General features: G+C 38.4%; 1 pseudogene; it reads left to right on the plus strand.

The window, feature by feature from the left end:
• The first annotated feature begins 11,121 nt into the window (after window positions 1-11,121).
• Window positions 11,122-24,135, plus strand: LOC110582015 (annotated as a pseudogene).
• Window positions 24,136-25,498: the final 1,363 nt, after the last annotated feature.

A 25,498-nucleotide genomic window follows, 5' to 3' on the forward strand; every position in this document is an offset into this window, starting at 1 on the left:
AAAAGTGTCAAAGTATTAATTTAAAAAAATTAATATCAACTGGAATTACAGAACTCAAAACAAAATAAAATTACACGCACATTAAGAAGCCTCACTCCATCTTGATCTATCTTCCCATCCACCACCATTCGCACCACCAAAGATTCCACCCAAGTTCCATCTTTACCCTTATCATCACTGTTACTGTTACCATCACCACCACCACCCTCTCTACACTATAGAGTAACCACTTCATTAAGTATTCTTTTACTTTGGGGCATGTGGGATGTTTCCAATATTTTTACCACCATAAATAATATTTACAACAATTTTTTAACAGTATCGCCATGACTTGGCAGAGTTTCATGACATTCTATTCACTATATTCTATTTTTCAGCCAAACATCAAAGAAGAAATACATATATATATATTTTAAGATTTTATTTATTTATTTGACAGAAAGAGACACAGTGAGAGAGGGAACACAAGCAGGGGGAGTGGGAGAGGGAGAAGCAGGCTTCCTGTGGAGCAGGGAGCCCGACGCGGGGCTCGATCCCAGGATCCTGGGATCATGACCTGAGCGGAAGGCAAACGCTTAGCGACTGAGCCACCCAGATTCTCCCAAAGAAGAAATATATTATTCATTAATTTATACTTTCGTGTTTTACCAAAATCGTGAAGCTAAAGTGTTCCTTAGAATTAGTCTAGTTTAGTTCAATCCCCTCATTTTATAGAAGTAGGAAAGTAAAACAGTGTGTGATGTGTCCAAGGTTACAAGCTAGTTAGCTGGGGGACAGGGACAGTTAGCAGGGGGACAGCTTCACTATCTGCTTCATCATTGCTCCCCAACCCCCAGGACTGATTCTCTGGCTGGTATGACTGACTGGGGTAGTTGCCCCCCCACTCTCCCATGGGTAGTCCGATATATTGCTCTTGAATCTACATGCTTGGTTGATGTAGACAACCTTCCCAGAAATAAAGAAGTCTTAAAGAGAAAAGTGCCTGCATTTCTCTGCTAGAATATCCTGGCTGAACCATCTTCAGGTTAAACATCAGGTACATAAGAAAGAAACAAAGTGAAAACTGAGAAACTAAGAAGGGGGATGTTTCCAAAGCTTCAGCATTTCTTCTAAATCACGCAGCAGAATCCAGCCAGCTGTCAAGGCAAGAGACAATCTGTGAAACTAGATTCCACCCAAGTTCCTTGGACATCCTCCCTTTCCTTGTTCTTTTCTCTTAAGGCAATATGGAAAATTCCCTGGGACTGAGAAGTCTTTGTCAGCAATATATGTCTGAGAATTTATTTCAAGATAGTATACAGATAGTGCACAACATGTATGTAAAATGATTTTCATTGCAGCCTTAGTTATAATGAAAATTGGAAAATAAACTAAATTATATTTCCTCAGTATACATCTTATCTGCCTCTACAGGTTCTCTCAGCCTTACCTATGTTTTAGACCCTGGTTCCCTTTGCTTTCTTTACTTTAGCTATTGCCTATGTTGACCCATTCTGCATAGACCCATAAAAGTCCACCTGCTGGGTCCAATCAGCCACACTCATAGTCTCTGGCTCTTTCTGACACTTCAAATGGAGAACTGCACTGCAGAATGGATCTGGCTTGGCAAATGGCTGCCAAAGATGCTGAGTGACGAGAGAGGGTATGAGGGAGTAAACTTCCTTGTGAGGAAAATTTTGACTGATGGAATAGAGAAGAAAGGGAGCTGGCAGACAAACTCCTTCTCCCTTCCTCCCTCCAAGGATGTTCTGAGGCATGACTTCATATAGTCTTTCTGGGTATATGTTGCATCATAGGACAAGTATACCTGTGAAGGAACAGGTTTTACCTCTTATAGTCTCATCATGAAACAAAAGACATCAGGTGGCATGGTTTCCCTTCTTTCACTACTTCATGCATTCTTTCCTTCTCTCTTGCTGCCTTGGGATTGCACCTCCCAAATAAAACATAAACATCTATTGCTTGTCTTGGGTTCTGTTTCATAGGGAACCTAGGCTGGGGCAAATTGGTTTTAAAAATTGGTCTTAAAAATGAAGCTGTTGGGCGCCTGGTGGCTCAGATGGTTAAGTATCTGTCTTTGGCTCAGGTCATGATCCCGGGGTCCCGGGACAGAGTCCCACGCAGGGCTCCCTGCTCATCAGGGAGTCTGCTTCTCCCTCTCCCTCTGCCCCTTCCCCCTCCGCGCATGCTCTTTCTCTCTCAAATAAATAAATAAAATCTTTTTTAAAAAATTGAAGCCGTCAACAGTAGCAACTCAAAATGATGATGTATACCTATATTTTCTTTTTTTAAAAATTTTTAAATTTTATTATGTTATGTTAGTCACCATACAGTACATCATTAATTTTTGATATGGTGATCCACGATCCATTGTTTTCATATAACACCCAGTGCTCCATGCAATACGTGCCCTCCTTAATACCCATCACCAGGCTAACCAATCCCCCCTACCTCATCCCCTCTAAAACCCTGTTTCTCAAAGTCCATAGTCTCTCATGGTTCATCTCTTCCTCCGATATCCCCCCTTCATTTTTCCTTCCTTCTCTTAATGTCCTCCATGATATTCCTTATGTTCCACAAATAAGTGAAACCATATGATAATTGACTTTCTCTGCTTGGCTTATTTCACTTAGCATAATCTCCTCCAGTCCCATCCATGTTGATGTAAAAGTTGGGTATTCATCCTTTCTGATGGCTGAGTAATATTCCATTGTATATATGGAACACGTCATCTTTATCCATTCGTCTGTTGAAGGGCATCTCGGCTCTTTCCACAGTTTGGCTATTGCGGACATTGCCGCTATGAACATTGGGGTGCATATGGCCCTTCTTTTCACTACATCTGTGTCTTTGGGGTAAACACCCAGGAGTGCAGTTGCTGGGTCATAGGGTAGCTCTATTTGTAATTTTTTGAGAAACCTCCACACTGTTTTCCAAAGCGGCTGTACCAACTTGCATTCCTACCAACAGGGTAAGAGGGTTCCCCTTTCTCCACAACCTCTCCAACATTTGTTGTTTCTTTCCCAGTCCATTTTGGCCATTCTAACTGGTGTAAGGTGGTATCTCAATGTGGTTTTGATTTGAATTTCCCTGATGGCTAATGATGATGAACATTTTCTCGTGTACACCTATATTTTCTAATTTGGAAAGAGCTCTGAGTCATATTTTTGGAGGGAAGTTAACCCTGGTTGTTTCTAGATAGTAAGATTTTGGACATTTCTTTTTTTTTTTTAAAGATTTTATTTATTTATATGAGAGAGAGAGCACATGAGAGGGGGGAGGGTCGGGAGGGTCAGAGGGAGAAGCAGACTCCCTGCTGAGCAGGGAGCCCGATGCGGGACTCGATCCTGGGACTCCAGGATCATGACCTAAGCCGAAGGCAGTCACTTAACCAACTGAGCCACCCAGGCACCCCTCTTTTTCTTTTTTTAACCATCATGGATTGTTATTACAGTTGTTTTAAAGATTTTATTTATTTATTTACTTGAGAGAGAGCACATACAAGCAGGGGGAGGAACAGAGAGGGACAAGCAGACTCCAGGCTGAGTGCAGGGCCCCACACAGGGCTCAATCCCATGACCTGAGATCATGACATGAGCTGAAACCAAGAGTCTGACACCCAACCAACTGAGCCACCCAGGTGCCCCTATCGTTACAGTTTTTACGAAAAGTATGCATTAAACTTATAAACAATAATTTCTGAGAGTGCAATTTTTACACTGAAGTGTTGACAAAATTTTCAACACTATATAATTTGTTCCAATGAATAAGTTTTAAGTATAAATATCTTATCAATGCCAAATCTACATGGACATAGTTTTTACACATGTAAATAGGTACATAATATACAAAGTAACTAAATAATTTTTGAATGGAATTTTTATCTAATCAATTTCTTTTTCTCAAATTAGGTTGTCTACTGATAAATCACTTTATTCAGTGTCCAGTTTCAGAAATGCCATTTAATAATTTTCTATTTACAAAGAACAACAGTCCTTTTATGACACTCAGAGATTTTTGGCTTGTAGCCTTGTAGACAGAGTTCACTGTACTATTTTTAACTATCCACATAAATTGGTCATAAAAGGATGGTATTTGGGGTTAGTTCAGTCAGTTCCCTGCAGAATTCAATAATAAACTGTAGCTAAACTTAGAAATGCTATTTTATCATTTACATGTGAAGTGGGCCTTTTTCCCCATTTATGGTATATCTGCCGATTTAAATAAGCAACTTATATGAGTAAAGCTTTTCATCCAAGTGTGCAACCTAAATGGAAAAACTTAAAGCCAAATAAAAACATACTAAAAAATAAAGATGCTGTCAAATTTTAGATCCAAATAAATTATGAAATAGGATTCTAAATTCAGATATGATGCCAGTGTACAGAGATAGTATGACAAAGGTTACAGAAAGAACTATAATCAACTGAAGAAAATAGTCATTATTTTAAGCCTATATGAATGAAATTACCAGCACTCCCTCATTCTCCTTCTAACTGGATGGATTCTGTAGTTTCTTGTACATTTTTCTTGCAGTATCTAAAGTTCTCTGATGACCAAAGCATGTAACACATGTGGTCTCTTCTGTCTTGTCCTCCAGGCTCCACCAGTGGTGCAATGTGACAATACTAAGAAAATTCCCTCCATCCTTCATGGCTCTCCCCGGTCCTTCCTCACTTCTCATGCTAGGAGTCGAACTTACATTAACTATATGATATGCTCTTCCTCTTGTCATTACTAATATCAGTTTCATCACTTCTAAGGATATTTTGCTGTCCTTCCAAGAGAGAAAAAAAAAAAAAACTTTCCCAAAAGCATTTCAACACTTCTGTAAGACCTCAGGCAAAAACATGTTCCCATTTTGCTTGTCTGCACCTGGAGCCACTAGACAGCTTTCCCCTATTTTTCTTCCCACTCTACCATCTTCACCACTTTATATGACGCTCTGTCACACATCCACCTATTCATTTAACAAGGATTTTTCAGTGTACACTGGACTCGTCACTGTGCTCAGTTCTGGAAATTTCAGTCCTCCTGGAGCTCCCTTTCTAGTGAGGGAGTAGACATAGATCAAATTATCACCGAATGCATAATTATAAACTCTGGTAAGCATTGTGAAGAAACATTCCAAAAAGCTAATAGAGCATATAATGAAGATAATGATCTATTTTGGCAGGCAGAAGGCATGTTCCAGGGAAGGCTTTCCTAAGCAAGTAACAGTCCACTTGCTTCTCTAAGCAAGTAACATTCATGCTTATATCCAAAGGAGTTTTCTAGGCAAAAAGGAGTGTGCCAGGCAGAAGGAAAAGGTTGTGACAATGCATGATATGTTCAGTGAATGAAAGAATTTTGGTATACTGGAGTTACATAAATTTGGAAGGTTAGAGGGTGCCTAAATTCTACAAAATTCTGGCCAGGATGTGTAGGCACAAAGCCATTCACCACCCTCCCCACTTTCTCTAGTATCTCATTTCTGGAGCTGTCCCTTGTAACATGTTCCAGTGTTCTCCCTTCCAAGAGTCCCACCTAGGAGGCTTTACAGAAGTAGAACCTCCAAGGTCCCAGCCAGACAACATGGTGACCATAAAATGAACTTACTTCTGGTATAGTACATTGTATGCAACTTTATAGATTATGAAGTGTAATCAGTGAGGATCGTAGCAGCAAAGCATGGTACAGTACACCAGGCTGGCAAGAATCAAGAGCTGCTTTCATGTGCAGTTCAGGAGAGAGATGGGAAAAGAGCAGTTTCAGGAATCTGAATGGATAAACTGCATGGAGAGGGCACCTGACAAAAGATATTACCTTTGATAAAGGTATCCTGTATCCTGGGGGAAGAAGGTGTCCAACCTCTCTCCTCCCATCCTCCAATCTCTTGCCACTGCTGAAACCCCACCAAAGCCACACACATGGGTCATCGTCCCAAAACACAGAACAGAATGGAGAATGGAGGATAGGCAAACCAGGTGACCTAGTCGGGGTGGGTTAAAGCATAGTGCCCCATTTTAAATCTTAGGTGAGCCACTTAGAAAGTGTGTGATCTCAGGAATACTAACCCATCTCCAGGTGCCTCAATTTCCTCATCTTTAAAATGGAAATGATGACAATTGCACATTGGTTTGCTTCAAGGGTTCATAAAGTGTTCATCCTAGTGCCTGACATGTGATCAGTGCCTCTAAGTGTTCTTAATATTCTCCTTTATAGAAGAAACTGAAGTTCAGACAAGGTAAGTGACTTACTCAAGCTCCCACTGTCAGAAGGGAAACAATCAAAGCCAGAATCCAGGCCTCTTATCTCTGCCTTAACCTGTCTCTTTCACTCTCTTCTCCAGAACTGATAACATAGCTACCAAACTGACTAAAATATAACTCAGTAAGCATATTCTGAATCTTGTCTCTGTCCATTTTTGTAATATTCACATCTCCCCCCCCCATACTTTATTGAGATACAATTGACATATAACACTGTGTAACTTTAAGGCACAAAATGTATCAATTTGATGCCCTTATTTACTGCAATGTGATTACCACCGTAGTTTTAAGCAACATCTCTATCACATCACATAATTACCATTTCTTTTTTATGGTGAGAACATTTAAGATCCACTCTCTTACCAACTTCCAAGCACACTTCTTAAAAATTTATTAACAGAGGACAGGGAAATATTTCTCATATTCTCTATAACTTAATGTAAATAGGAACCTGCACCTTCCAGACAGCTTATAATTGTAGATCCTATCACAGTAAACATGAGGTTGGCAATAACAGGGCCTCTTTGGACTTCTCAATTGAAACTCCTAGATGTGTAATCAATTTAGGAGCCTCCGTGGTGTTCTCATTTACTCAGAGAGAACTGAGGTAATTATGCATCATATTTCACTAATTGAAAAGCCTCAAAAGAATTAAAACTTCAAATAGTTGGAGTGGGTGGAAACAACCATCCTCCCAGTCTTTAGAAAAATTCTCCAAGAAGTTCCTGATCTGAGACAAGTATCCACAAAACATCCACTGGGAAGCCCCCTGTGTCGAGTGCCCTGGGAACCCCCGGACTGTGCGCTCCTCAGTTCTACCACAAGGCCGGGGTACTTATGCATGGGGTATAAGAGATGACAACAAAAATTATATGTCAACAAATTAAGCAACCTAGAATAAATGGGAAAATTTCTAGAAACACGATCTCTCAAAAGTGAATCAGGAAGAAATAGAAAATCTAAACCGACCAAGTACTAGTAACAGAATTAAATGGGATTCACAGGTGAATCCTACCAAACATTTAAAGAAGAATTAATACCTAGTCTCCTTAAACTATTCCAAAAAAAAAAAAAACAGAAGAGGAAGTAAAACTTTCAAATTCATTTGAAAAGGCCAGCATTATCCTGATATTAAACCCAAAGACACTACAAAAAAAGAAAACTACAGGCCAATATCTCTGATGAACATAGATGCAAAAGTCCTCAATAAAATATCAGCAACTGCATTCAACAATACATTAAAAGGATCATTCACCATGATTAAGTGGAATTTATTTCAGGGAAGCAAGGATGGTTTAATATTCACAAATCAATCAACATGATACACCACATTAACAAAACAAAAAACAAAATCACCTCAATAGATGCAAAAAAAAAAAAAAAGCATTTGACAAAATTCAACATTTTTTCATAAAAATTCAATGAAGAGTGTTTAAAGGGAACACACCTCAACATAATAAGGATGACATGTGAAAGACCCATAACTAACATCAAACTCAACTGTGAAAAAAATGGGAATTTTTCCTCTAAGATCAGGAACAAGATGAGGATGTTCACTGTCACCACTTTCTTTCTGCATAGTACTGGAAGTTCTGCCTATAACAACCAGACAAGAAAAAGAAACAAGAGGCATCCATATTGGTAAGGAAGAAGTAAAACTGTCACTATTTGCAGATGACATGATACTATTTATAGAAAACCCTAAATGTTTTACCAGAAAACCATTAAAAATGATAAATGAATTCAGTAAGTTCATAGGATACAAAATTAATATGCAGAAGTCTTTTGCATTTCTTTTTTTAAACTTAATTTTATTTTATTTAAATTCAATTAATTAACATATAATGTATTATTAGTTTCAGAGGTAGTATTCAGTGATTCATCAGTTATATAACACCCAGTGCTCATTGCATCACGTGCCCTCAATACCCATGAACCAGTTACCCCATCCCCCCCCCCTTCTCCACTCCAGCAACCCTCAGTTTATTTCCTATGATTAAGAGTCTCTTATGGTTTGTCTCCCTCTCTGATTACGTCTTATTTTATTTTCCCCTTCCTTCATCTATGTTCCTCTGTTTTGTTTCTTAAATTCCACATACGAGTGAAATCATATGATAATTGCCTAACTATGATTGATTTATTTCACTTAGCATAATACCCTCTAGTTCTTTCCATGTCATTACAAATGGCAAGATTTCATTTTTTTTGATGCCTGAGTAATCTTCCATTTTATATATATATACCACATCTTCTCTATCCATTCTAAACAGATATCTTTTTTTTAATTTAAATTCAATTAGCCAACTTATAGTACATCATTAGTTTCAGATGTAGTGCTCAATAATTTATTAGTTTCATGTAACACCCAGTGCTCATCACATCACGTGCCCTCCTTAATGCTCATCACCCTATCCCCAAACCCACCTCACCTCCAGCCACCCTCAGTTTGTTTCCTATAGTTAAGAGTCTCTCACTTCTCCAAAGAAGACACACAAATGGCTAACAGACACATGAAAAATGCTCAACATCACTAGCCATCAGAGAAATACAAATCAAAACCACAATGAGATACTACCTCACACCTGTCAAAATGGCTAAAATTAACAACACAGGTAATAACATGTTGAGGATTCAGAGAAAGGGGAACCCTCTTACATTGTTGGTGGGAATGCAAGCTGGTACAGATGCTTTGGAAAACAGTATGGAGGTTCCTCAAGAAGTTAAAGATAGAGCTACCCTATGACCCAGCAATTGCACTACTGGGTATTTACCCCAAAGATACAGATGTAGGGAAAAGAAGGGGCACATCTTCCCCAATGTTCATAGCAGCAATGTCCACAATAGCCAAACTGTGGAAGGAGTCAAGATGTCCTTCAACAGATGAATGGATAAAGAAGATGTGGTCCATATATACAATGTAATATTACTCAGCCATCAGAAAGGATGAATACCCACCATGTGCATCGACATGAGTGGAACTGGAGGGGATTATGCTAAGTGAAGTAAGTCAAGCAGAGAAAGACAATTATCATATGGTTTCACTCATAGGTGGGACATAAGCAATAGCACGGGGAGGACCATAGGGGAAGGGAGGGAAATCTGAAGGGGGAGAAATCAGAGAGGGAGATGCACCATGAGAGACTACGGACCCTGGGAAACAAACTGAGGGTTTCAGAGGGAAGGGGGGTAGGGGGGATGGGTGATGGGTATTAAGGAGGGCATGTGTTGTGATGAGTACTGGGTGTTATACACAACTAATGAATCATTGAACACTACATCAAAAACTAATAATGTACTATACAGTGGCTAACTGAACATAATAAAAAAAATTTTTTTATTTAAAAAAAAGAGTGTCTCATGGATTTTCTCCCTCTCTGATGACTTCCCTTCCCATTCTGTTTTCCCTCCTTCCCCTAAGGTTCTCTGCCCTTTTCTCATTTTCCACATATGAGTGAAACCATATGATAATTGTCTTTCTCTGATTGACTTATTTCACTCAGCATTTCTATACACTAATAACAAAGTAGAAGAAAGAGAAATTAAGACAACAACTCCATTTATAATTGCACTAAAAAGAATAAAATACCTAGGAATAAATTTAACTAAGGAATCTGCACTCTGAAAACTATGAAACACTGGTGAAGGAAATGGAAGGTGATGCAAACAGATGGAAAGATTTTCCATGCTCATGAATTAGAAGAACCAATATTGTTAAAATGTCTGTACTAAAAGCCCAAATGTCCATTAACTGATAAATGAAGAAGATATAGCATACACACACACACACACACGCTGGAATGTTACTCCGCCATCAAAAAGAATGAAATCTTGCCATTTGCAACAACGTGGATGGAGCTAAAGAGTATCATGCTCAGTGAAATACATCGGTCAGAGAAAGACAAATACCATTTGATTTCATTCATATGTGGAATTTAAGAAACAAAACAGATGAACATAGAGGGGAGAAAGAGAGGCAAATCAGGAAACAGACTCTCAGCTATAGAGAAAAAAACAATAGGTGATGTGTATTAAGGAGGGTGCTTGTGATGAACACGAGGTGTTGTTTGTATGTGATGAATCATTAAATTCGACACCTGAAACTGATATTACACTGTATGTTAACTAACTGGGATTTAAATAAAAACTTGAAAAAAAATAAAATAAAATGTCCATACTACCCAAGGTCATCTACAGATTCAATGCAGTCCCTATCAAAATACCAATAGCATTTTTCACAGAACTAGAACAAATAATCCTAAAATTTATATGGAGCCACAAAGATCCCAAATAACCAAAGCAATCTTAAGGAAAACAGAGTTAAAGACATCATAATCCCAGATTTCAGGATATTCTACAAAGCTATAGCAGTCACTGGGAGATGGCCCTTGGTCCCAGTGGCAGCTGGGTTGCAGGTCAACTGGGGCAGGTTCCCCTTGCCTCTCCCCCATGGAGAAGGCAGTGCCCAAGGCTGCAGCCCCTGATGCTCTCACCTCCATCTCTATGGCAATGGTAATGAAGGCCAACGAAGGCCCTGGCCCTGCAGCTCAAGAAGCAGTGGCCAGTGCAGCCTGTGTGGGTGGGTAAGCGGAGGTGACCAGGGCCAGATCGTGGAGCAGAAGTCACATGGCTGGCCTCCAACTGGGGCTGGAGCTACTCTGCCAGGGTTTGAAACTTTAAATGAGAATAAAGAGTATTATTTACAAGGAAATGAGAGTGAATAAGTCATCTCTCACTGCTTCCAACCTTTTTTTCATGAGAGACTGTATTAAACTTACGTATTTGAGGATTGCATGATCCTGCTTCCAGCACCAGCGGTTTCTCTGTTTTGTGATCAGTGTGACTCACAAGAACTTCTTTAGTAACAAACAAAATGACCCAGGGGTGCAGAAAATATGACTTTTACATTGGTCTGGGATTGGCTATAAGCTCCAGCATTTTCATTGGTGGGAGTTTTATTTTGGGGGGGAAAAAAAAAGAGGGTCTTCTGTGACTTGCCAGAAAAGGGTCCATGAGAACAGGTCAAGGTGGCCATGCATATCTTAAAGAATAGGTGTTATCTGAAAACAATGGATCATGGATCACTACCTCAAAAACTAATGATGTACTGTATGGTGACTAACATAACATAATAAAATTAAATTTTAAAAAAAAGAATGGTTGGTTGGTGGGCTGAATTGCTATCAATGGGAGCAGATGAGGCAGCCAACTTTGCTGCATATGCCTTTGCACCAACCACCCTAGTGACTCCGTTAGAAGCTCTCAGCGTCCTAGTAAGTGCCATTCTTTCATCATACTTGCTGAATGACTCAGTCTTCATGGGAAAAATTGGATGTTTGCTAAGTTTTCTAGGGTCTACAGTTATGGTCATTCATGCTCCAAAAGAAGAGGAGATAGAGACTTTAAGTGAAATGTCTCACAAGCTAAGTGATCCAAGTTTTGTGATCATTATGTCATTGATCTTAATCTTCATTGTGGGACCTCACCATGGACAGACAAACATTCTTGTGTACATAACAATCTGCTCTGTAATCGGAGTGCTTTCAGCCTCCTGTGTTAAGGGCCTGGACATTGCTATCAAAGAGCTGTTTGCTGTAAAGACTGTGCTGTTACATCCCCTGGCCTGGATCCTGCTGCTGAGCTTTATAGTCTGTGTGAGCACACAGATTAATTATCTAAATTACCCTGGATATAGTCAACCCTTCCATTGTGACTCCCAATATATTATGTATTCTTTACAACATTGGTTTTAACTTGTTCAGCTATTCTTTTGAAGGAGTGGCAAGGTATGTCTGTTGAGGATGTCATTGGTACTTTGAGTGGCTTCTTTACAATCATTGTGGGAATATTCTTGTTGCATGCCTTGCATGCCAAAGAAAACCATCAACAAAATGAAAATACAACCTACTGAATGGGGGAAGATATTTGCAAATGATATATCCAAAGGAGTTAACCTCCAAAATACATAAAGAACTTATACAACTCCACACCAAAAAAGCAAATAATCTGATTTTTAAATGGGCAGAAGACCTGAAGAGACATTTTTCCAAAGAAGACATCCAGATGGCCAACAGACACATGAAAAGATGCTCAACACCATTCATCATCAGGAAAATGCAAATCAAAACCACAATGAGATATCACCTTATACCAGTCAGAATGACTAATATCAAAAAGACAATAAATAACCAGTGTTGGCATGAATGTAGAGAAAAAGCAACTCTTGTACACTATTGATGGGAATGTAAATTGATGCAATCACTGTGGAAAGCAGTATGAAGATTTCTCAGAAAATTAAAAATGGAGAAGATCCAGTCCACCATGGCAATGTAGGAAGACTCTGAATTCACCTCCACAGACATACCAAATCTATCCCTAATTATAAAGCAATTCCTCCTTAAGAAAAACTGAGGGCTGGGGCACCTGGGTGGCTCAGTCATTAAGCGTCTGCCTTTGGCTCAGGTCATGATCCCAGGATCCTGGGATTGAGCCCCGCATTGGGCTCCCTGCTCCGCGGGAAGCCCACTTCTCCCTCTCCCACTCCCCCTGCTTGTGTTCCCTCTCTCACTGTCTCTCTCTCCCTGTCAAATAAATAAATAAAATCTGAAAGAAAGAAAGAAAGAAAGAAAGAAAGAAAGAAAGAAAGAAAGAAAGAAAGAACGAACTGAGGGCTGACTGAAGAGCTTCTGTACAATAAAAGATAGAGGGAATGGCAAGAGAGAGGAAAGCACAGTAGCAAAGGGAACCCCTACCTCAATGCTGCAAACTGTAGAGGGAAGGGAGAGTACAGAGGGACCAAGAGTAGATTCATCATTTCATGGAAAACAAATAGCCACAGTTTCAAAGATAAACTATTACATAAAAGATTCAGCCTTAGAACACTGACAAACTGCAGGGGAGCTGCTAGAACTTTCTCTGTGTTAGAGGGGATGTTGAATGCTATGGTTTACACTCCCTGTCCACCTCTAGGGTGCAGATGGGAGCACTGTCTGGATGTCATAGCCAGCCTGCCACAACAGGAACACTGGGTCCCTAGTCCACACCAGCCCCAGAAGCTCTGGGACACAGAAAAATAGCTATGGTTTAAAATAGCAACTAGTATATAAAATAGCAACCCTAGAACTCTGCCAAATGAAGCCATTGGAACTTGTCACAGTTTACACTTCCTCTCCGCCTTGATAATATGAATGGGCATACTGTCCAGGTTCCCTAACTGGCTTGCCACCTCACACCACACCAACTCCAACCATCCCACCAAAGTAGCTCCTGGTACACAACAGGACACCCCTGGTCAGTGCTCACTACATCTCCAGCTGTCACGCAAAGATGACACAGATGCAGAGAACCCTGGGACACTCCAGGCCTGCACCACTCTGGCTTCATACAGATTGCTAGGGCACCCCTGGCACAGAATGCTCCAGGTTCTCCTGGCTGGCACCTGCTTCAGCTCCAGCCACCTCACCAGTGTGTCCCTGGCATGGAGCACCCCAGGAAATTCTGGCCCAATCTGCTTCAGTTGTGGCCACTTGGCCAAGACACCCTCTGAGCAAATACCCCCAGGACACACTGGCCAGCAAGGGCCTTGGCTCCAGTCACCCTAACAGGGCACCCCCTGTTCTCAGCACCCCAGGGAAGCCAAAGACACCCTGACTTGCATCCCCTGTCCTGCACTCACTTTGGCTTTAGCTGTTCTGCCAGGGTGCCCTCTGTGTGAAGAGCTCCAAGACTCCCCATCTTGTAGCCACCTCATCTTTAGCTGTCCTGTCAAGATGCCTTCTACACATAGAGTCCCAGGACCCCTTCTGCCTCTTAAGCTTTAGTTTTTATGCGAGGGCACCCATTGCATGAAACACCCTGGGATTCTCCCAGGCTGTGCTGGCCTCAGCTCCTGTTGCCCCACCAGGGACCCCTGGTACTGAGTACGCCAGGACACATTGCACCCACTTTGGCTTCAGCTGTCCTGTTAGGGTGTCCTCTCTGCATATTCTTGAGACCCTCCTTGCCTGTGCCCACTTCAACTTTAGCTGCCCACTTCATGGAGAGCCCCTGGACCACCTGGCTGACACTTCACCTCAGCTCTAGCAACTTTACCAGGGTACCTACTGTGCAGAGAGTCTTGGAACATCCAAGTATATATCCACTTCAGCTTCAGGTGTCCTATCAGGGCACCCTCTATGCAGGGAGCCCTGGGAACCCCCAGCTTGCACTTACTTCAACTTCACCTGTCCTACCAGGATGCTTTCTGTACATAGCACCTCAGGGCCCCACCGGCCTCACCAACTTCAGCTTTAGCTGTCCTGTCATATGCTCTCTATGCAAAGAGCACAGGAATAACACTAGCCTGTGTCCACTTCAGCTCTAACTGTCCCAGCAGTGTGCCCACTGCACAGATCACACTGCGACCCCTCAGCTTGTGCCCACTGCAGCTTCAGCTGTACTGCCAGGGAACCCTCTGTATGAAGAGCCCCAAGACAGCCTAACTTATGCCCATTCAGCTCCAGCCATCCCACCAGGGCAGTGCCAGCACAGAGTGCCCTGTGACCCCCAACCCAAACCAACTACAGCTCCACCCAACCAGCAAAGGCCACCAAACACACAGTCTACACAGGGGATGAACATACACAAGACCATTTTTCAAGTTTAGGAGGAGTAGCTGTTCCGTCTAATTCATTAAAAAAAAAAAAAAAAAACAGAAAATCAAACAAAATGGGGTGACAGAAGAATATGCTCCAAAAGAAAGAACAAGACAAAACCTCCAGAAAAAGAAGAAATGAGGACAAACAATATGCCTGATAAATAGTTTAAAGTAATGATCATAAACATGTTCATCAGGCTGGAGAGAAGAGTGAAAAAAAATCAGAGAGGCCTTCAACAAAGAAATAGAAAATATTAGAAAGGACTAAGAGTCTCTCATGGTTTTTCTCCCTCTCTGATGACTTTCCATTCAGTTTTCCCTTCCTTCCCCTATGATCTTCTGAGCTGTTTCTTATATTCCACATATGAGTGAAACCATATGATAATTATCTTTCTCTGATTGACTTGACTCTAAACTATGGGAAACAAACTGAGGGTTGCTGGAAGGGGGATGGGTGGGGGAATGGGGCAATTGGGTGATGGGCGTTAAGGAGGGCACATGATGTAATGAGCACTGAGTGTTATATGCAACTGATGAATTATTGAACTTTACATCTCAAGTTAATGATGTACTATATGTTGGCTAATTGAATTTAAATGAATGAATGAATGAATGAATGAAAGAAAAAGAAAATATTAAAAAGAACTAATCAGAGTTGAAGAATACAATAATTAAAATAAATACATTACAGGGAATCAATAGATTAAAAGATGCAGAAGAACAGATCACCAATTTGGAAGACAGGATTATGGAAAGTACTCAAGCTGAACAGCAAAAATAAAAAGAATTTTAATAAATGAAGATAGATTAAGGGATCTCTTGGACAACATCAAGCCCAAAAACATTTGGATTATCAGGATCTCAAAGGATAAGGGGGGGGGGGGGAAGAAAATTTATTTGAGGAAATAAGCTGAAAACCTCCCTAACCTATGGAAGGAATTAGATATCCAAGTTGAGGAAGCACAAAGTTCCAAGCAAGAAAAACCAAAGGAAGTTCACACCATGACACATAATAATTAAAATATCGAAGATTAAAGATAAAAAGAATTTTATTTTTTATATATTTTTAAATTTGAATTCAATTACCCAACATAGAGTACATCATTAGTTTTTGATGTAGTGTTCAATGATTCACTAGTTGTGTATAACACCCAGTGCTCATCACATCATGTGCCCTCCTTAATGCCCATAATCCAGTTACCCGATCCCTCCACCCACCTCTCCTTCCGTGACGCTCAGTTTGTTTCCCAGAGTCAAGAGTCTCTCATGGTTTGTCTCCCTCTCTGATTTCTCCCCCTTCGGATTTCCCTCCCTTCCTCTATGGTCCTCCCTGTATTTCTTATGTTCCACCTATGAGTGAAACCATACAATAATTGTCATTCTCTGCTTGACTTATTTCACTTAGCATAATACCTTCCAGTTCCAGCCATGTCGATGCACATGGTGGGTATTCATCCTTTCTGATGGCTGAGTAATATTACATTGTATATATGAACCACATCTTCTTTATCCATTCATCTGAAGGACATCTTTACCCCTTCCACAGTTTGGCTATTGTGGACATTGCTGCTATGAACATTAGGGTGCATGTGCCCCTTCTTTTTCCTACATCTGTATCTTTGGGGTAAATACCCAGTAGTGCAATTGCTGGGTCATAGGGTAGCTCTATTTTTAACTTCTTGAGGAACCTCCATACTGTTTTCCAAAGTGTCTGTACCAGCTTGCATTCCCACCAACAGTGTAAGAGGTTTCCCCTTTCTCTGAATCCTCAACAACATGTTATTACCTGTGTTGTTAATTTTAGCCATTCTGACAGGTGTGAGGTAGTATCTCATCGTGGTTTTGATTTGTATTTCTCTAATGATATGTGATATTGAGCATCTTTTCATGTGTCTATTGGCCCATCTGGATGTCTTCTTTGGAAAAATGTCTATTCATGCCTTCTGCCCATTTCTTAACTGGATTATTTGTTTTTTTTGGGTGTTGAGTTTGATAAGTTCTTTATAGATCTTGGATACCAGCCCTTTATCAGATATGTCATTTGCAAATATCTTCTCCCATTCCCATAAAGGAGGTTATATATAAATCTCAGGGCAACCACAAACCCAAAACCTATAATAGATATGCAAATAATATAGAAAAAGAAAACCAAAACTAACACTACAGAAAGTAATCAATCACAAAGAAACAGAGCAAGAAAGGAAGAAAGAAACAGAAAAGCACTACAAAATAACCAGAAAACAACTAACAAAACGGCAATAAGTACATACCTATCAATAATTACTTTAAACATAAGTGGTCTAAATGCCCCATCAAAAGACATAGAGTGGCAGAAGAGATTAAAAATAAAGACCCATCAACATGCTGCCAACAAGAGACTCACTTCAGATTTAAAGACAAATATAGACTGAAAGTGAAAGCAAAGAAAAAGTATTCCATGCAAATGGAAGTAAAAAGAAAAAGAAAATCCATAGTAGCAATATATATATATATATCAGACAAGATATACTTTAAAACAAAAACTGTAACAAGAGACAAAGAAGGGCAATACATAATGATAAAGGGATCACTGTGAAAAGAAGTTTGTAAATATTATAATTGTAATAATTGTAAATATCTATGCACACAACATGGGAGCACCTAAATACATAAAGCAAATATTAAGAGATATAAAGGGAGAAACTGACAGTAAAACAATAATAGTAGGGGACTTTAACACCTCATTTACATCAATGGAAAGATTATCTAGGCAGATAATCAATAAGGAAACAGTGTCTTTGAACAACAGGACAGACCAGATGGACTTAACAGATACATACAGAATAGTTCATTCAAAAACAGAATACACATTCTTTTCAAGTACACATGGAAAATTCTCCAGGATAGATCACATTAGGCTGCAAAAAAAAGTCTCAATATGTTGAAGAGGACTAAAATAGTATCATGCATCTTTTCCAACCACAATGGTTGAATGATATGAATGAAAATGGAACTAGAAATCTGTAACAAGAAAAAAATTGGAAAACACACAAACACATGGAGGCTAAACAACATACTACTAACCAACCAGTGGGTCAACAAAGAAATCAATAAGAAATTAAAAAATACATGGAGACAAATGAAAATGAAATACAGTGGTCCAAAATCTTTTGGATATGGCAAAAGTAGTTCTGACAGGGAAATTTATAGTGATATTGGTCTAACTCAAAAAACAAGAGAAGGCTCAAATAAACAATCTAACTTCACACTTAAAGTAACTAGAAAAAGGGAAACAAAGTCCAGGGTGAGTAAAAGGACAGAATAATGAAGATTAGAGGAGAAACAAATGACAGACACTAAAAATTCAATAGAGAAGATCGATGAAACCAGGATCTGATTCTCTGAAAAGATAAACAAATTGATAAACCTTTGGTCAGATTCATCAAGAAAAAACAAAGAGGACACAAATAAGTACTATAAAAAATGAACAGGGAGAAATAATGACTGACACTACAAAGACACAAAAGATTATAAGAGGATATTGTGAAAAATTCTATATCAACAAATTGGAAAACATAGAAGAAATGGATAAATTTCCAGAAACCTATAATCTTCTAAAACTGAGTTACAAAAAAATAGCAAATCTGAAGACTTATTTTTAGTAACTAAATTAAATCAGTAATCAAAAAAACTACCAAAAAAATAAATAAAATGCCAGGACCAGATGGACTCACAAAAGTCTTCTACCAAATATTTTTAAAAGATTTAACAACTATACTTGTCAAACTATTCCAAAAAATAGAAGGGATGGGTACTAAGGAGGGCACTTGTTGTGGGCCCTGGGTATTGCATGTAAGTGATGAATCACTAAATTCTACACCTCAAACTAATATTATACTGTATGTTAACTAGCTAGAATTTAAATTAAAATTTGGAGGAAAAAAGAGGGACGGAAATTTCCAACTACATTCTATGACGCCAGCATTACCCTAATATCAAAACCAGACAAAGATACTACAAAAAAAAAAAAAGAAAGAAAACTATAGGCCAATATCCATCCTTAACATAATATTACCAAACTGCATTCAGCAATACATTAAAAGGATTATACATGCAATGAAGTGGGATTTATTCCAGAGACTCAAGGATAGTTCAATATTCACAGACAAATCAGTGTGAAACATAAATCAAGAAAACCAAGTACAAAATTATATGATCATCTCAATAGTTGCAGAAAAAGCATTTGACAAAATTCAACATTCATTCATGATAAAAACTCTCAACAAAGTGGGTTTAGAGGAAACCTACCTCAACACATAATAAAGCCTATTTATGACAAACCCACAGCTAACATCATACTCAAAGGTGAAAAATTGAAAGCATTTCCTTTAAGATCAGGAACAAGACAAGGATATACATTCTCATCACTTTCTCCAACTTCCAATAGTACTGGGAGTCCTAGCCATTTCAATCAGACAAGAAGAAGAAATAGAAGGGATAAAGATTGGTAAGGAAGAAGTAAAACTGTCACTCTTTGTAGAGGACATAATACTATACATAGAAAATCCTAAAGATTCCATCAAAGAACTATTCAAAGCAATAGATGAATTCTGTCAAGTTGCAGGACACAAAATTAATTCACAGAAATTTGTTGTGCTTTTATACACTAATAACAAAATAGCAGAAAGAGAAATTAAGAAAACAATTCCATTTACAATTGCATCAAAACCAATAAGATACCCAGGAATAAATTTAACTAAGGAAGTGAAAGACTTCTACTCTGAGAACTATAAAACATTGACGAAAGAAATTGAAGTGACACAAACAAAAGGATATACCATGCTCATGGAGTAAAAGAATATTGTTAAAATGTTCATACTACCCAAAGCAATCTACATATTCAATGCAGTCCCTATCAAAATACCAACAGGATTTTTCACAGAACTAGAACAAATATTACAAAAATTTGTATGGAACCACAAAAGACCCTGAGTAGTCAAAGCAATCTTGAGAAAGAACAAACCTGGCAGTATCACAATTCCAGATTTTAAGATATACTACAAATCTATAGTAATCAAACAGTGTGGTACTGTCACCCACACCTATATGGTCAATCTATGACAAAGGAAGCAAGATTATACAATGGGGAAAAGCATGAATCTTTCTTCAAATAAATGGTGCTGTGAAAACTGGATAGCTACATGCAAAAGAAAGGAACTGGACCACTTCCTTACATCATACATAAAAATAAACTCCAAATGGATTAATGACCTAAATGTGAGACCTGAAACCATAAAACTCCTAGAAAATAACATAGGCAGCAATCTCCTTCACATCAGCTATAGCCACATTTTTCTAGATATGTCTCCTAAAGCAAGGGAAACAAAAGCAAAAATAGATATTGGGACTACATTAAAATAAAAAGCTTTTGCACAGTAAAGGAAAATCAACAAAATTCAAAGGCTGGGGTGCCTGGGTGGCTCAGTCATTAAGCATCTGCCTTCGGCTCAGGTCATGATCCCAGGGTCCTGAGATCGAGTCCCGCATCAGGCTCCCTGCTCAGCAGGAAGCCTTCTTCTCCCACTCCCACTCCCCCAGCTTGTGTTCCCTCTCTCGCTGTCTTCTCTCTCTGTTAAATAAATAAATAAAATCTTTAAAAAAAAATTAAAAGGCAATCTACTGAATGGGAGAATATATTTGCAAATTACATATCCAATAAGGAATAACCAAAACATATAAAGAATCTATATATCTCACAAATAAACCCCACAAATAATCCAATTAAACAAATGGGCGGAGGACCTGAATAGACATTTTTCCAAAGAAGACATACAGATGGCCGACACATAAAAACATACATCAACATCATTAAGCATCAGGGAAACACAAATCAAAACCAAAATGAGATATAAACTTATACCTGTCAGAATGGCTAGAATCAAAAAGACAAGAAATAACAAGTGTTGGTAAGGATGTGAAGAAAATGGCACCCTTGTGCACTGTTGATGAGAATGCAAACTGGTGTATTTCCACTGTGGAAAACAGTATGGAGGTCCTCAAAAAGTTAAAGATAGAAATACTATATGAGGTGCAGTCAGTTAAGCATCCAACTCTTGGTTTCAGCTCAGGTCATGATCTCAGGGTAATAAGATTGAGACCCACATCCGATAAAGGGGTTGGAAATACAGGCTTCCAGTCACGGAATAAATAAGTCACAGGAATAAAAGTTACAGTATAAGGAATACACTCAATGGTATTGAAATAGCATTGTCTGATAACAGATGGTAGCTAAACTTCCGGTGAACATAACATATAAACTTGTTAAATCACTATGTTTACATCTGAAACTAAAGTAACATTTTGTATCAACTGCAGTCAAAGTTTTTTAAAAATAAGAATGTATGTGTGTGTGTGTGTGTGTGTACTGCATTTTCTTTATTCATTATCTATTAATGGACTTAGGTTGCTTCTATTACTTAGCTGTTGTTAAAAATGCTGCAATATAAGATTGGGTATCTGTTTTCAAATTAGTGTTTGAATATCTCTCAGCTATAAAAAATGAATGAGATCTTAACATTTGCAATAACATGGATGAACCTAGAGGGCATTATGCTAAGTGAAATAAGTCCAATGGTGAAAAACAAATACTATATGATTTCCCTTATATGTGGAACCTAAAAAACAACACAAATGGACACACAAGAAACCAAAAATACAGATAGTAAACTGGTGGTTGACAGAGGGGAGGAGGTTGGGGGTATGGTTGAAACAGGTAAAGAGTATTAAGAGGTACAAGTTTCCAGTTATAAAATAAATAAGTTACAGAATTAAAAGTAGAGCATAGGGAATGTATTTGATAATAATGTTGTACAGTGACAGATGGTAACTACACTTACTGTAGTGAGCATAGCATAATAGATAGAACTGTTGAATCACTACGTCGTATACCTGAAACTAATATAACATTGTATGTCAACTATACTTCAACTTAAAAAGGAACAAAAACTAAAACCCTTAGAAGAAAACATAGAGGTAAATCCTCATGACTTTGGACTTGCCAAAGGATTCTTAAATTTGATATCAAAAGCACAAGCAATCAAAGAAATACATATGTTGGACTTCATCAAAATTAGAAATTTTTGTGCTTCAAAGGACAGCATCAATAAAGTAAAAGACAACCCATATGATGGGAGAAAATATTGGCATTCATATATCTCAAAAGGGTTATGTGTCTGGAATATATAAAGAACTCTTACAACTCAATAATAAAAAGATAAATATCCCAATTAAAAATGGACAAAAGATCTTGTATTAGTCATCTCAAGCTGCCATAAAAAATATCATGGACTGTGTAGTTTAAGCAACAGATATTTATTTCTCACATTTCTGGAGGCTGGGAAGTCCAAGATCAAGGTGATACCAGATTGAGTTCCTGATGTAGGCCCTCTTCCTTAGCCTGCAGACAGCAGCCTTCTCACTTTGTCCTCACAGAGAGAAAGAGAAAGCTAGGCTTTCTTCCTCTTTTAATAAGAACACTAATCCCATCATAGGATCCCACTCGCCCACACCCCATGACCTTATCTAAACCTAGTTACCTCCCAAAGGCCCTGGCTCCAAATACCATTACAATGAGGGTTAGGGCTCTAACATATGAAACTAGGCAGGGACACATATTTAGTCCATAATAGATCTAAATAAGCATTTCTCAAAAAAATATGCAGATGACAAATAAGTCCATGAAGAGATTCTTGACAGCATTTGGGACATGCAAATCAAAACCATAATGAAACACCACTTCATTCCATAAGATGGCTAGAATCAATCAGATAATAAGTGTTGGCAAGGATGTGAAGAAATCAGTACCTTCATACACCTGCTGGTGGGAATGTAAAATAGTGCAGCCACTTTGGAAAACAGCCTAGCAGTTCCTCAAATGATTAAACATAGATTTACCATATGACCCAGCAATTCTACCTCTAGGTAAATACCAAGAAAAATGAAAACTTACATCCACACAGAAATTTATAAATGACTGTTTATAGCAGCACTATCTACAATAGCCAAAAGATGGAAACAACTCAAAAGTCTATCAATGGGCAAATGGATAAACAAAATATGGTATATTCATATAATGAAATGTATGGAATATTATTCAGCCATAAAAAGGAGTAAAGTGTTAATACATGCTACAACATAGATGAATCTTGAAAACATTATGCTGTGTGAAAGAAGGCAGTCACACACACACACACACACACACACAAAACTACATACTATATGATTTCATTCATATTAAAGTCCAGAATAGGGAAATCTACAAAAATAGAAAGTAGATTAGTGATTGCTAGAGCTGGGGGAGAGGGAAATGGGAGATGGGGATGATAGCTAAAGGGTACAGAGTTTCTTTTTAAGGCGATGAAAATATTTTAAAATTGACTCTGGTGATGTTTGTATGTATCTGTGAATATACTAAAAATCATTACATTTCACACTTTAAATGGATTAAGTGGCTAAGTTGTACAGTATGTTAATTATATCTCCATAAAGCTTTTTTAAAAAACTTCATACAGTTTTGTTTTGAATATGATAATTGTAGTATCTGATGTCTTTGCAGTTTCTTTCTTCATTCATAAAAGTATGTTTTCTTGTCTATTTGTTGGCCTTCATTCATTGGCTCATATTAGGTTGATCTTTATACCTAGAAATCCTAGGCCATTAAATGAGGCATGCTTTCTTCCAGAGATGATTTCCATTTGTTTCTTCCAGTGGTCCAAAGATACTATTAACCTGGGACAAATTTGACTCCCTTTAGGATCTCCTGCTTAATCCAGGAGTCTCAAGTTTATCTGTCCCATTCTATGCAGACCCAAGAGTTGGTCTAGTTTCAGTGCTGATGTTAGCATTTAATGCAGCCTCACTTTGTGTGTCTGCTCATAATTCACTTCTCTCAAATTTATTTATTTGGGTTGGGTTTGTGGGCCTGGACATTTTCCTTATCTTCTAAGGCCAGAAATGCAATAAAACTTAAGTCTAATGCAGGATCTAACTGTTTTACAGTAGGGGTCTTTGTAGAATGTAGATGACCATATTGCCCAAAATGGAAGTCTCTCATGCAGGGTTATTCTTTTTTTTTTTTTTTTTTAGCATCAGTATTCACAGGAAAATCGTTTCATTGAATATGATTAACTTGACCCATTATTCCTCTCTTCTTTTTCTAGCACTTATGAATATCAAGAATTCTATACTTGTCTTCCTCCCAAAGGAAAGCATTAAGGCATTTAATGAACAGATGCTATATGACTCACGGCAAGTTTGTTTCAATAGGTCTTTCCAATAGTTCACCAACCCCATCTGCTTTGCTAGCCAGATACCCATCATCCAAACCAAAGGTGGAATTATCTTCATCATTAGTTCTCGTAGAAAACATTTATTAAAAGATTACCATGAGAAAGATATTGCATAAGTACTTTACTTGGATTATCTCATGTATTGATCACCACAGTCTTACAAGGGATGTATCAATATTATTCCTACTTTACATGGACCCACAACTATATGGTCAACAAATCTTCGACAAAGCAGGAAAGAATATCCAATGGGAAAAAACAGTCTCTTCAACAAAAGGTGTTGGGAAAACTAGATGGCCACATGTAGAAGAATGAAACTGGACCACTTTCTTACATCATACACAAAAATAAATTCAAAATGAATGAAAGACCCAAATGTGAAACAGGAAACCATCAAAGTCCTAGAGGAGAATACAGGCAGCAACCTCTTTGACCTTGGTGGCAGCAACTTCTTGCTAGACACATCTCCAAAGGCAAGAGAAACAAAAGGAAAAATGAGCTATTGGGATTTCATCAAGATAAAAGACTTCTGCACAAACTAAGAGGCAGCTTATGGAATGGGAGAAGATATCTGCAAATGACATATCTGATAAAGGGTTAGTATCCAAAATCTATAAAGAGCTTATCAAACTCAACACCCAAAAAACAAATAATCCAGTTAAGAAATGGGCAGAAGGCATAAATAGACATTTTTCCAAAGAAGACATCCAGATGGTCAATAGACATATGAAAAGATGCTCAATATCACGCATCATCAGGGAAATACAAATCAAAACCACGATGAAATACCACCTCACACCTGTCAAAATGGTTAAAATTAACAACACAGGTAACAACAGGTATTGGTGAGGATGTGGAGAAAGGGGAACACTCTTACACTGTTGATGGGAATGCAAACTGGTGTAGCCAATCTGGAGAACAGTATGGAGGTTCCTCAAACAGTTAAAAATAGAACTACCCTATTACCAAGCAATTGCACTACTAGGTATTTACCCAAAAGATACAAAAATACAGATTCAAAGGGGTACATGCACTCCAATGTATATAGCAGCATTATCAACAATAGCCAAACTATGGAGAGAGCCCAAATGTTCATCAACTGAAGAATGGATAAAGAAGATGTAGTGTGTGTGTGTGTGTGTATGAATATTACAGCCATCAAAGAGAATGAAATTTTGCCATTTGCCGCTTGCAACAATGTGCATGGAGCTACAGTGTATTATGCTAAGTAAAATAAATCAGCCAGAGAAAATACCATATGATTTAACTCATATGTGAAATTTAAGAAA

This window comes from Neomonachus schauinslandi, chromosome 8 (assembly GCF_002201575.2).
Source record: "Neomonachus schauinslandi chromosome 8, ASM220157v2, whole genome shotgun sequence".
NCBI lineage: Eukaryota > Metazoa > Chordata > Mammalia > Carnivora > Phocidae > Neomonachus > Neomonachus schauinslandi.